Raw genomic sequence first — 12914 nt, 5'->3', positions numbered from 1 at the left:
GGGACCCTCTACTATATTTTAAAACCTCACCTTTTCATTTTTAGGATACTATTGCCCTGGCCCACATACCCACACTTCATCAACAGGCAGCTGGACAAAAAGATCTCCGCAAAGAGCCCCTCTTTGAGGTGAGCCCGTCGGGGATTGCACCGCCTCCCCGACGAGGAGCAACCGCCGATGATGAAGCATGACATCCCTCGGGGTGTGTGAGGCAAACATGTCCAACCTAATGGATGCCCAAGGGTGTTAATATACCCCTTCGGTACAGCCAATCTCCTTTCCTACCAGGAGCTGTTCAGCAACCCCGCTTGTTGTTTGAGTACTTTACACACGGGCACACGCTGTAACTGGACCTTCCACCTCCCCTTTGAGGTGGCAATCGGTGCCCGTTCGATCCATTGATCCCACTCCCTCTTATTTGACGACGAAAGTTACCCTGTCGTCAGACTCGTTATCTTGCTGTGCGAGCACAGCATACTAGTAATTATGACAATGGATTTACAGTCAAATCGTCCTTCTAGTTTAATGTTGTAAATATGGTATATTTGCTAGAGGCATTTCAAGTGCCCCGAAATCGCTTTCAGGCTCTATCCTTCCCCTCAGTGAACTTAAGGGTGTTATTTCATAATGTCATATTAGTACACCTTTCTTACTTTCTGCCTAATGAGCAAGCGAATGCTGTTTTCGGCCAGTGACTCTTTGCCTTACTGTATCTGATGCTGGAAAACCCGTGTTATGCAACCAAGCAAAGCGAAGGCATTATGGAAGTTACCCTGTGGTCAGAATAAATGACTTCTGTAATTACCCACTTACGCAATGTATGTCCATGTATCCTGTGCATGTTACCTCCAAGCGCTCTGCCATCCTGCCTTGGAAAGAGTAGTGCAGTCCCTGTGGGGTATTTGCCCTTTATTGCAGTATTATCCTTGCACCTGTGTGTGGTACTCTTTTGTTACTTGCCCACGTCACTTCCACTTGTAACACACTGTTTGCTACTTCTCAAATGTTGTTTGCCTTTGCTACTTGCACAAGTGCCTATTTTGTTTGTTCACAATTGTCACTTTTACCTCATGAACTTAACGTCTGCTTTTATCCGCTTTTCACCTGTCATTTACTGTTCCTATTGTGAAGCACTCTCACGCCTTCGGGTAAAGTCTGCGCTATATCAAAACGCCTAAATAAATAAATGAATGAAAGCTAACCTCAAGCAATTGAAAGAATGCCCCACTCAGGATGACGTGTTTGCCAACCATGCACGCAAGTGGCTGTGATTCCTGCTAGAGCGCTTGGTTTTCAGGATCTGAACTAACTATCATGGTGTTAAAACACCAGTCATATGTGGTGCTGTTTCTTGCCGCTCGCACATTTGCACAACTTTGACCGTATCCATCCCCCCAGTCCCCGTTTCGCGCGGGCCGTTGGAGCCCAGAACTACGAGTCCCAGAATGCGCAACACAATGGATGGAGAACCCGTATCTAAGAGAAACCCGTATCGAAGGGAAGGCCCAAAAGAGTAACAAAGAACCAGCAATGCCGCATGGCCGGTAATGGCGGCCGGATATGGCAAAACACGTGGCCGGTAATGGCGGCCGGATCTGGCACCACCCCAGAGCAGCCTTGCGGACTTCGCTGTTGAGCGCTCTGAAGAAGTGTGGGCCCTGCCTGCTCCATTTGAGGAAAGCCACGTAATGCACCGCATTTTTACTGCCTTGCATTGGTGAGATACGAGAAGCACAGATTCGGCGAGTGAAGAAATGTGACGTCAAATTATGGTGCGTTTAGGCAGTGACATGGATGATAGAAGTGTGAATTTAAAATGGTACTCTTCCCGGATTTTGTTAAACAAATGAGAGGAACAACTGTGATGTGCACTCTCCGTATGTTTTACTTATTGGAGACTGGTACGGGACAATACACGAGGGGACACGAAAAACCCCGGAGAGCAGTTGGCTGCCGCAGAAGGCGCAGTAATTTGCTACAGTACGCCCCAACTTTCTTACACGCATGCCAGGAGTGCAGCTTGCTTTGTGCGCTTTATCTCGGGTCTTCTAATAACTTACTGACACATTATATGCCAAGGATAATAAGGTTTCGAATTGGTTTCCAATAGACCACCTGACAAATAAAGTGATAGGTGAAAGCGGTGTGGCACAGCGGCTAGGGCGCCCGACCCCGGACCACAGAGTCCACGGCTCGATCCCCGGCTCCGGCGACAGGACAGCCCAGCCCCATGGTGTTACTCTGGGCAATTGCCCGCTTAATCTTTCCGAGGGCCCCCAGCGCCGGGACACCTCCGTCGGAGGTAGCTGTGCCCTTTACAAATGCTGGCATTTAGGTGGAGTGATTAAGTAAATAGATTTTTCTGCTTTAGCACTTTCAGGCAGTCCACAACTATTAATTATGAACCGTATTTTGGATGTTACATTTTTCTGAGTGTTAAGTTCCTTACATGGTTTTTAGCTGAAATATATCAGATCAAAGGCGTAAATGAAGCAATAGCCAGACTTTCGGAAAATCTTGCCACTTTCGATGGTGCTCTAATTACACGACAAACGTAGTGGTCTAACACCTCATTTGCTGCAACGTACTACCAACCAGCACACTTCTACTGTACATTGAAGGGGCAAACTTGTCGGTTTTCCCAATGACTTCCTTCACTGGCCCTTTGAAATTTGCAATGCAAATGTACGAAAATTATGAAGAAAGCGGTGGCTTTGGAATGACCGTGTAAAATGCAGTGAGTATTCGACGTTACAGCGCTTTTGGCGGGAGTCCCGGTCGGGTTCCGGTCGGACTGCTGTGAAAACACAGAGCCATTCTGGGAGCATTTAACTGCAAGCTATGTTCAGAGATGCCGCAAAGAATCAGGATAAAGGACTCTTTGAAAACATCACACCAACACAAGGATTCATGGGGGAAGACAGGGCCCCGCCATTGCTGTAGAAGCAACCGAAGTCTGCTCTAGGCGCTTGTCCCAATAATGGCACCTCTGAGCAACCGGAATGACGCGAAGCGCGGGCAGGTGGCATTCGCCACCATATTAAAGTGAACGCATGGAGCGATCAAACCACTTACAAATAAAAGGTTCCGAGCTAGCGGGCTCAATCTCTTCCCCCCGCAATAAACTGTCGCCTGGACCTGGCTGCCCTTCCGCCCTCCGGCCATGTCGGGGATTTATGTGCCCGTAATGCACTCCCTTCCCCAAACAACCCGCGAGCATTAAACAGGGATAAAATATCTACAGTACATTCAGAGCCAATGGCCTGTCCCGATACATTCAAATTGTGGCACTTTGGGACAGTGTGCAGTCAGTGGAAGCAGCTTTTCAAAGCACCGCAAGCTGGCACAGGAAGAAATTATAATCTGGCATGGGACATTAAATAACGGCTTGTGTGGGAACGGGACGTGGGGAAGAAAGCACTGGCAGGTACAAACATATGCTACCAGGGACCAAGAGCTGACACATAACGATCAACAGGCAATTCGGCAATCTTCATACAAAAACTTTGCAGAAGAATATGTTTAAACCCACTTTAACAATCTCGAACCCCACGAACAAAGCCAAGATAGCGCTCCACCACAAAATGTCCGCTGACTGGAGACGCATTTCACTTTCTGACCTTCCTGCACTAAACGGTGGATGAGATGGCAGGGCCTCACTGTCTTCATACGTGGGAGTGGGTCCCTGTCCCCAGGGAGATCGACTAACTTTTTGCCCTCGGCCATTGCGTGCGCATATTACTTCAAATAAATGATACTTGTGTGAGCTTTGTTAGCCCTTAAATCTCCCCCATACGTGTTTCTTACGGAGCCCGTGTTGGCAGGGTGGAAGAAGGGGGGGAAATGCAGCGCCTAAAAGCACTCAATGAACACGGAGAAAAGACACAACCCCTTCCTCCCCATTAGGACTTTGCAGAGCGTTTAACTAGCGCTTGGGCAGCAATTCAGGCCCATTATTATATTGGACGTGTGGGGGTGGGGGCAGAAGTTATGTGCAGGAGGCAACTTTTGTGTCTAATACTTTAAATTAAGGCTAGTAGCACGTGGGCATGATGATCAGCTGCCCTGATTCAAGCAGGCCCGCTTTCAGGCAGTGAAGCGTGACAATAGTGTTCCAAGCAGGTTTGCGCAAAGTCATAAAGGGATTTTTCGGAGCCTTCATGTAGGTCTTTTGAAAACCTTACATCTTCGCAAGAATTGCACACAATTGCACATCGGTCTTTCTGCTACAAAGACGTTTGCAAAATTGTACATGACATATTTCCAAAACATTAACACCGTGATCTGTCTAAGATAAGCTTGACAGGAAAGAGGTCGGGCCTGATGTTCATGCAATGTTTGCCTGATGTGTGCGCAGTCTCTCTTATTGCGTGATAAGTTGTGCACGAAGCTTCGAGGACGCATCACATTGCGTCGGGACTTCCAGATTTACCCTATTAACTCATAATTTGCTCAAACTCCGAGCTTCGAGGTCGACTGCTCTGGCTGCGAGGCTGCACTATGTGTTCTGCACTGGGACCCAAGATTACCGCGTGGGTGCAGGGCAGAGAAGCGTAACCGTTTCCGCAGTGTATAGCGCCTTAACACCTCCTAACAGCCGCCGAGGAACACTGTTGGGGCGGCAATGAGTGGTCTACGATGCAGTGCGTGGTAATAAGGGACACGGTTCTACTCATCTCAAATACGACAAAAGACTCTCTGATTAAACCTCTTATCTAAGACTAAGGCATGTCGCAAAGAAAGATTTCAATTTTAGATTGCACTACGTGCCTGCTTTGAAGCACTATTTAATTTATGGACTGTTAAGTGCTTGGCGAGAAGGCAATTTAGTCCCGAGCAATTCCCGCACTGCACGCAAACCCCCCTTCAACTAAACCGCCTGCCCTGGGACCCAAGTCCTGGCCCACAGGCTGGGCCATCCAGGCTCTCGGACGGAGCATGTAGAGCAAGGCACCCCCACCGGAGGTCGCCTGGAGCACTGTCTTTGGCGAGCAGCCCGTAGTGGGAGGTGACGCTTTCCAAACAAAGGCGCTGAGCCAAGAACAACGGGGGAACAGACCAAACGTAATAGTCCCTCGCTGTGTGCCAACAAAATGCACACCACCCGCTCGTTGCTCCTGCCCGAACCAGCCTCCCACTATACCTGCAATCCCTGAACACCTCTCTTGGGGACTCAAACTCACAACCCCAGGTCCCGGCGGACGCCCTATCGACCCAACCACGCGGTCCTGGCTGTGGGGCGGCAGGGAAGCAACACACCGCAGGCATTACAGCTCCGCATGAGTGCCTCGGACGCTCGGAAATAAAACAAAAAACGGGGAAAGGTATTTTATCCCGCTCGTGCTCCCTCCCTGTGCACGCCTCCTACGCGTCCACGTGTGCGATCAAGGGAAGAGCGGGCACCTGGGGGGCTCCACAACAGACTCCCCGATTTCGTACCACGCTACGTAACTATCCGCCCGCGCTGCCACCACTAACCCCCCCCCCCCCCCCTCCCCCTGTGGCTGCTACCATTGGGGCCCCATGCAACCTGGTCATGCCCAGGGACGAGGCCGGGGGGGAGGCGAGACGGTAGCACATACCTCGCTTCGACGACGGACGACGACGTTCGGCGACTCAGCGCAGAGCCTAAGGGAATCCTGGCGGGAAGAGAGGCCGAGCATAGTTGCTGCGCCGCTTTATATGATAAGGAACGCCCCCATCTCCCAGGTGAGCCCTCCCTATTGGCTGCTAGCGTAAGGAGGTCGGCTCAGGGAGGGGTGCCGCGCTAAGGGCTCTGCTTGCCCGTCGTGTGGGACTAGGGCGCTGTCCCGCCCATGCTCCCCTGCGTGTCGCGCGGTCAGCGGCAAAAGCAGCCAATTCCTTCTCGGACTGATAGGGGATGCATTTTTCATCTGGAGGCCAAACACAGCTCTAGCTATAATTCACCTGGAACTTGTTTAATAGTGCAGCAGGTCATTGCTGTAGGAGGAGAGACAGGAAGCGTGATAAATACAAAGAACGAAACTTGATTTAAAGGACAATTAAGTTAAAATACATAATGAAAGCAAGGAAAACATATTTACTGTATAGGATGTGGAATCATAAGGAAATAAGCACAAGGGAAAGAGAATAAAAAGGATTGAAATAACAGCAAAGGCTAAAATAAGGGGAAAACAATATCAAAAAGAAAGATTAAAGGGTGAAGTTAAAAAAGACAATGAAAAAAAGCAAGATATTAACACAGAGGAAATAAAACGTTTTGATTTGTGTATAATGACTATGTTACAAGGTGCTAATGTCAAAAATATAAATTGCACAGTAAGTTGAATACCAGTGCATGTTTGGTTAGAAACATACAATCTTGGCATTTTTTTTACTATTCTGCCCTATGATTTTGTGTCCATGCTAATTAAACAAGCATTTGCAATGCAATAGGTCTCGCATTTGCGAGATTTTGAGCTACTGGCATCGTAAATGACAATGGCCCAGATGTAGGTCACTTAATACCGGTCGGTAACGGCCGAAATTACTGAATTTCGGCCGTTACGACCGGTATTAGGCTTTTCAGATGTAGAGGCCTAATTTAAGGATTCGGTAATTTACTGAATCGGTAATTTAAGGAATCAGTAAATTACCGAATTCTTAAATACTGATTTGGTAAATTACCGAATCCTTAATGTAGGGAGCACTCAAATGAGTGCTTTTCTTATTTTAGGATTTGTTATTTACCACCAACTACAAGTTGGTGGTAAATAACGAAAACCCCAAAAGAAGCAATTTTTTGCAAATTGCTGCAGTGCCATGTGGCAGACATACATGCCCTTACGGCATGTATGTGTGCCACATGTGCACCCATACACTATTGAGGGGTGCAACAGGGTGTCAAAGTGACACCCTGCCACCCTTCAATATGTTCCCCATTTTACTGAATCGGTATTTACAGATTCGGTAATTCCTATTCATTCCTAAGGGCCTCCAGTGTGCTTCCTAAAACAACAGAGAATACACCAACCTCAGTGCTCCAGAAGAGAGTTGTTCTCTTATTTCAACATGAATGCCGATAAAGTTGTGTCTTCTGCTGAGTGCAATATTGTCTCTGCATTCAACAGCCTATTTGACTCGAGGGTAAAAAACTCAATATGTACAAAATGGCTCCCTTGAGCTTCCATGTAAGGCAAAATTGTCAATTGTTGGTTAATAATATTTTAAATTTCATCTTTTGAACACGTATTGTTCTTTCTCAAGAAACTTGTACATGTTCTAAACTACATAGGTTCAAATTTTTTTAAATATCTATTTTAAAATGTCTTAGCAACTACAGAATGCACTATATAGTATGGCTGTTTTGCATGCCACTCTTCAGGTGATCCTGTTGCATAATGTGATCAGCATTACTGCATATGTCTTGAAACAATTTTCTGTTGCAGATTTGTGGCTTCCAATGCGGTCGTTGGTATGGAGAACACCCACTATTAGCAATGGGGGTAAATGTTTCACATACAGCTGCACCTGTTTGCAGCATGCTTTGACTTTTGCACACATGTATTTACAGTCCTGATTGCTTACATGCTGTGCACTTGCGCACATTTTGGAACATCCACCACCCCATGTTTTGTGGTGATGTCAGGTTTCGCATGTGCAGCCTTTGAGTTCTGTGCACACAGTATTCAGGGTTATGTGTGTGCATCAAATTATGGTTCCATTTGTAGAATATTGGGTTTCTGTGTGTATTTTCTAGGGTCACATATTCACAGTATTGTGAAGTTTGCGTGCAAGCTTTGGGGGTCGTGTGTGAAGAGTACTCTGTATGGTGAATATTTAGGACTCTAAGAAATACCAGGAGTGTTATGTCTACTGTATATGGGGCTTGTTTAAAAAACATTCAGGGCTCCATGTACATAACATTTAGGGTGTCTATGTATAAGATTTTTTGGGTTTAGTAAGTATGTAATATTTGGAGTTCTGTGCAATCATGTTTCCATATGCAGCATGTGTGGAATTGCGTGTGCAGACTTTTATCTTCAGTGTAGTCTGTTTTTGAGGCACTCTGGGGCATATTAGCAAGCTGAAGTATCGCCGCTTCTTTGGCGAACTGTGCCGAGAAAGCGGCGATACTTCCAGCGCCCTATTAACAAGGGCATGCTAACGCCTGCCTCAAGCCCACTTTGCATGTCAGCGAGAAACATCGCTAATGACATGCAAAGTGGGCGTTCCCACGTCCAACCACATGTAAAATGTGGTTGGAGGTGGGAACACCCTATTACCAAGGCAGGCATTGGGAGAAGAAGACCTACGATAAACTCGTTTATCGCAGGTCTCCCAACGCCTGCTCTGACCAGGTGTTAAGGCATTGATAACATGGGGGTGTGGATCATAACGCTGAATCCACCCCCCCCCCCATATTATCAAGGCACACATTAGCGCGTGAAAACAAAGTTTGTTTTCATGCGCTAATGTTCCATATCGCCGACTATCACCAGATTTAATTTTGCTGATGTGTTGCGCATTGATAATTATGTGCTAACACAGCGAATAAATCCGGCGATAGTCAGCGATATGGAAATGTGGGATGTGCGTTATATAACGCACATCTAGATAATATGCCCCTCTGTGTGTAGCACAGGAGTGGTTCTTTATGCGCAATATGGGGCTGGATAGATAGTTGGGTAGATGTGAGGGGAAGAAGGTGAAAGGAAAAGAAGGAGCTATGGATGGATGGATGGATGGATGGGTCGCAGTGCTTAACTTGTGCTGGTGGATGCATGTAGTAGGCATCAGCACTCGTCTGTGTGTTGAAAATTACATTTAGTCTTTGGGGATTTGCCTATTGCATCCTTTTTTTGTGTGTGTGCAGGTTTCGCTAGCACAAACTCCACTGGAAGGTCTCAGAGCGCTTTACACGAGCACCAGTTGCATTACAGACAGACACATCCATTTTTAGACACGGGGAATTTAAGCTATCCCAGAATCACAGGATGTATGAGCCTCCCGCCAGACTCAAACCTGGTTCACCTGCTTCAAAGTCAGCTGGCCTAGCCGTTAAACCACACTGCACCCTTGGGTGCCAAGTGCAGCTTTAAAGATAAGGAAGAAAGATTTGTTTTACTAGATGCCAAATGGATATCCTGGCATTACAACCGAGAACCCCTTAAATGTGTAATAACAGCTGTTGTTTTGTGTGCTTTGAAAGGTCGCAATTTCCATCAAATAAATATCTGTCTCTAATGATGTGAAATGCCATTTAGTAGTGTTCTGTGTCCACAGGATTGTGGAGCTTACAATCAACAGAGATTGTTTTGCTCTGGAGGACCAAAAAGGAGCCTTACACCTCCCGCGGTCATTCCTGGACCGTAGCATCATTCATCCATCACATGTACCTTCATTTAGTGTTACCCTAAGTCGAAGTTGGCTCCTTCCTGAAAAATGCATACTTAATCAAACCATGTTGAGAGTGGAAATTCCGTACCACAAATTTAAGTAAATAACTCAAATCACCTATTTGGATGTACTCTACCCATAATAAGGGTCTTTCTTTTTGATATGGCATAAATTGCATATGCAAAACATCCAGGTGCAACTTTTGAACCAAATTTAAATTTTTTTACTGCTAACGAGGACTATAAATTGTAAGTTACACAGTGCTTCATGAATTAGTATAGGACTTGATGTTACCTTTGCTTACTATTGTTAGCTTTGAAAATTACTCACACGAAACTGCCTGATGAGAGCCCTGTGACTGATTAACTCCCTCCTTTTAGACCACAGCTTGGATGCCTTTTTCCTTATGGAAACTTGGCTGACCTCTTGTTCTGGTCCTGACATCGTTAAAGCCCTCCCTTCGGGATACCTCATGTTTCATCTGGATAGGCCGGACGGGAGGGGGGGAGGAGTGGCTATTGTGTATAGAGACAAATACGTATGCAAAGCGGTAGATTGCGGCATTAACAACTCTGAAGGCTGTCAATTTTCCCTATGCATATCTTCTACTGTCTCTATCTCTGGCCTTCTTGTGTATCGGCCTCCCGTAACGCCGGGAAATTTTGTAGACTCCTTCATTGAGGCAGTGATTCCATTGGCTTCCGCATCCTCCAACTTTGTAATCCTCGGGGACCTCAACCTACATTTTGATGATCCCGACGATGCAGTGGCGAGAGACCTACAAGGTATGCTGGGTGCACTTGATTTACATCTTGACAATGTTGGTGTCACCCATAATAGGGGTCATCAGCTGGATGTTGCTTTTGCCAACTCAGAGAACCTGCAAGCCCTCCAGCCGTTGGCTCTCCCCTGGACAGACCATTATTTAGTCCCTCTTAGATGGCAGTTGGGGAAGTGGAGAGATCCCGTACCCAGACAGTACACAGTAGTACGACTTTGGTCGAAGCTGCCAGTGGACAGCTGGGTGGCAGAGTTAGCAAGAACCTGTCCTCCCCCTGTCGCTGATCCCATTATTGCTGACCAGCATATGGGAAATTGGTTGACTAATGCTTTGGACTCGCTGATTCCAAAAAAAAGGAGGCCTGTCAGGGAAAGAAGAATTGGCTCCGCTCCCTGGTATACCCCTGAACTTAGGGGTCTCAGAACCTCATGTAAAAGATTAGAACACGCATGGAGGAGAGAGCGGATGGAAGAAAGTCGGGAAGATTACAAGAGAGAGATTAGGAATCCTTTAAAATTTTTAAGGAACTTCTGAAGGCCCCAGTCCCGCCAGTTGTGTATGATAACCCTAAAGAAAAATGCGAAGAACTGGCTCACTTCTTTCATTCAAAAATAGAGAAGATCCTGTCCTCACTGCCTGCGACCCCTCAGATCCCAGAGTTGGATGTTAGCCCAGTAATATGCCCCGCTGAGCTGTCCTCCCTCGGCCCTTTTTCGGAGGAGGAGGTTATAAAGGTTTTGAAAGAGATGAAGAGTGGATCTCCTAGTGACCCAGTGCCCATGAAATACCTTAAACTAGTGGCAAATACTTTGTCCACTCTGCTTACTGACCTTGTTAACCTTTCACTCTCTCAGGGCACAGTGCCCCAGAGATGGAAAAAGGCAGTGGTAAAAGCATTATTGAAAAAACCAGGATTAGATTCTTCTAATTTGGCCAACTTTAGGCCTATTTCACTTCTGCCTGGCTTCTCAAAAGTCGCAGAGAAGTTGGTCAACCGTCAGCTCTCTTATCATCTAGAGTCCCATCATCTGTTGGGAGACTCCCAGACTGGCCTCCGTCCTGGTCAGGGGACGGACACAGCCTTACTGGCAGTAGTGGATGAAGCAAGGAGCATTCTTGATACAGGAGGGTCAGTGGCAGTGATCCTCCTGGACTTGAGTGCTGCCTTTGACACCGTAAGTCACCAGGTGCTCCTCCAACGCCTGTCAGAGGTGGGTGTGTCAGGGACGGCCTTAAAATGGCTGGAATCCTTCCTCTCCAACCGCTTTTACCAAGTCTGGGAAGGGGCAGAGCAGTCGACCCTGTTCCCTCTTCAATGTGGAGTCCCGCAGGGCTCATCTTTGAGCCCTACCTTATTTAATATATACATGACTCCGCTTGAAAGAGTGGTCGCCCCTTCAGGAGTGAAGATTATCAGCTATGCTGATGATACTCAGCTGGTGGTAGGCCTCACCCAGCTGGTGGAACAACCTGAAGTTTTGCATGATTGCCTTGCTAATGTCCATCGTTGGATGTCCCACTCTGCCCTAAAGCTCAACGGGGAGAAAACTGAGCTGATGCTCCTGGTTAAATCCAGTCCCTCCATTATTGCTAGCTGTTGGCCCCGGTCTCTGGGTGATCCACCATCTCCCAAGAAGGAGATCAAGACCATGGGAGTTTGGCTGGAGGAAGATCTGTCCTTTAGGACCCACGCCAGGAAGACCGCGGGGGTCTGTTCTGGTCTGCGTCGGTCAGCTCGCAAGGTGTTGCCACTGCTCCCTGATCCAGCCAGGAAGCTTCTGATTCGTGGTTTAATCTTGTCGAGGCTCGACTACGGGAATGCAATGTTTCTCGGTGCTCCCGAAGCGACTTTTAAAACCCTCCAACAGGTACAAAATGCAGCCGCTAGAGTGTTGATGGATGTTCCCAGAAGACATTCGGCTGCCCCGGCCCTGAAAACGCTTCACTGGCTCCCCGTTAAGGAGCGGGTGAAATTTAAAGCGTTATGCACGGCCCACAAAATTCTGCATGGTAAGGGCCCCAATATCCTCTCCACTATGGCACGCCCTTATAAGCCCACACGTCCTCTGCGTTCGGACCAAAGACATCTTCTGCAGTCAGCTAGAGTAAGGAGAGCTCGCTCTGGGGGCAGGCATTTCTCAGTGCAAGTGGCGACTTTATGGAACTCCCTGCCACTTAAGATCCGTTCAGAGCCCCAGATCTTACTCTTTAGGAAACTTCTGAAGACTCATTTGTTTCCAGTGTAGCGATTGAGCTGAGCTTTCTTCCTTGTTCTGTTCCGCGCCGGGATGCTCCTGGGTAACTGAGCGCGCTATAAATTTTGTATAATAATAATAATATAATTGGGAGGGGCGGGAAGAGCAGAGAGAGTGCGGTGGAGGAGGAGCGAGGAAAGTGACACCACAAGGATTTGAAGGAAAGCAAAACCTTTGTGATGCTCATGAAAGGGCACCATGCTGATAGGAAGCCTGCAAAGAACATGCCGGTCTCTGTGGAAACCAGAGCTAGTCAATGGCTCGGGCAGCTGTAAGGAGCAGGGCAGGCACAGACAGCAGTGAGAAGGGCTCCGGCATGTTGGAGGTAGACAGAGCCTTGAAATGCACGACAACAAAAGCGAAACCACTGAAGCACTGATACATTATGTTGACAATTCTTAACAAGCAAGGGAGGGGGAGACATGGCAAGAGAGGCTGCAGTAACACAACTGTGGTGTTACGAGGGATGTGAGGAAGAATCTTACATTTGAATGTAAGCAGAGAGGGAGCCGAAGCTA

General features: G+C 47.4%; 1 pseudogene across 1 annotated transcript in view; it reads right to left on the bottom strand.

Annotated features, from left to right (window-relative positions):
• The window catches only part of LOC147712442 (uncharacterized), a 107286-nt pseudogene that overhangs the window by 22902 nt on the left and 71470 nt on the right, over positions 1 to 12914 (bottom strand). The window lies entirely within an intron of this gene.

Source organism: Lissotriton vulgaris, chromosome 5 (assembly GCF_964263255.1).
Source record: "Lissotriton vulgaris chromosome 5, aLisVul1.2, whole genome shotgun sequence".
NCBI lineage: Eukaryota > Metazoa > Chordata > Amphibia > Caudata > Salamandridae > Lissotriton > Lissotriton vulgaris.
Note: the sequence above shows the minus strand (reverse complement) of the source record. Positions and strands in the feature narration are given on the sequence as shown.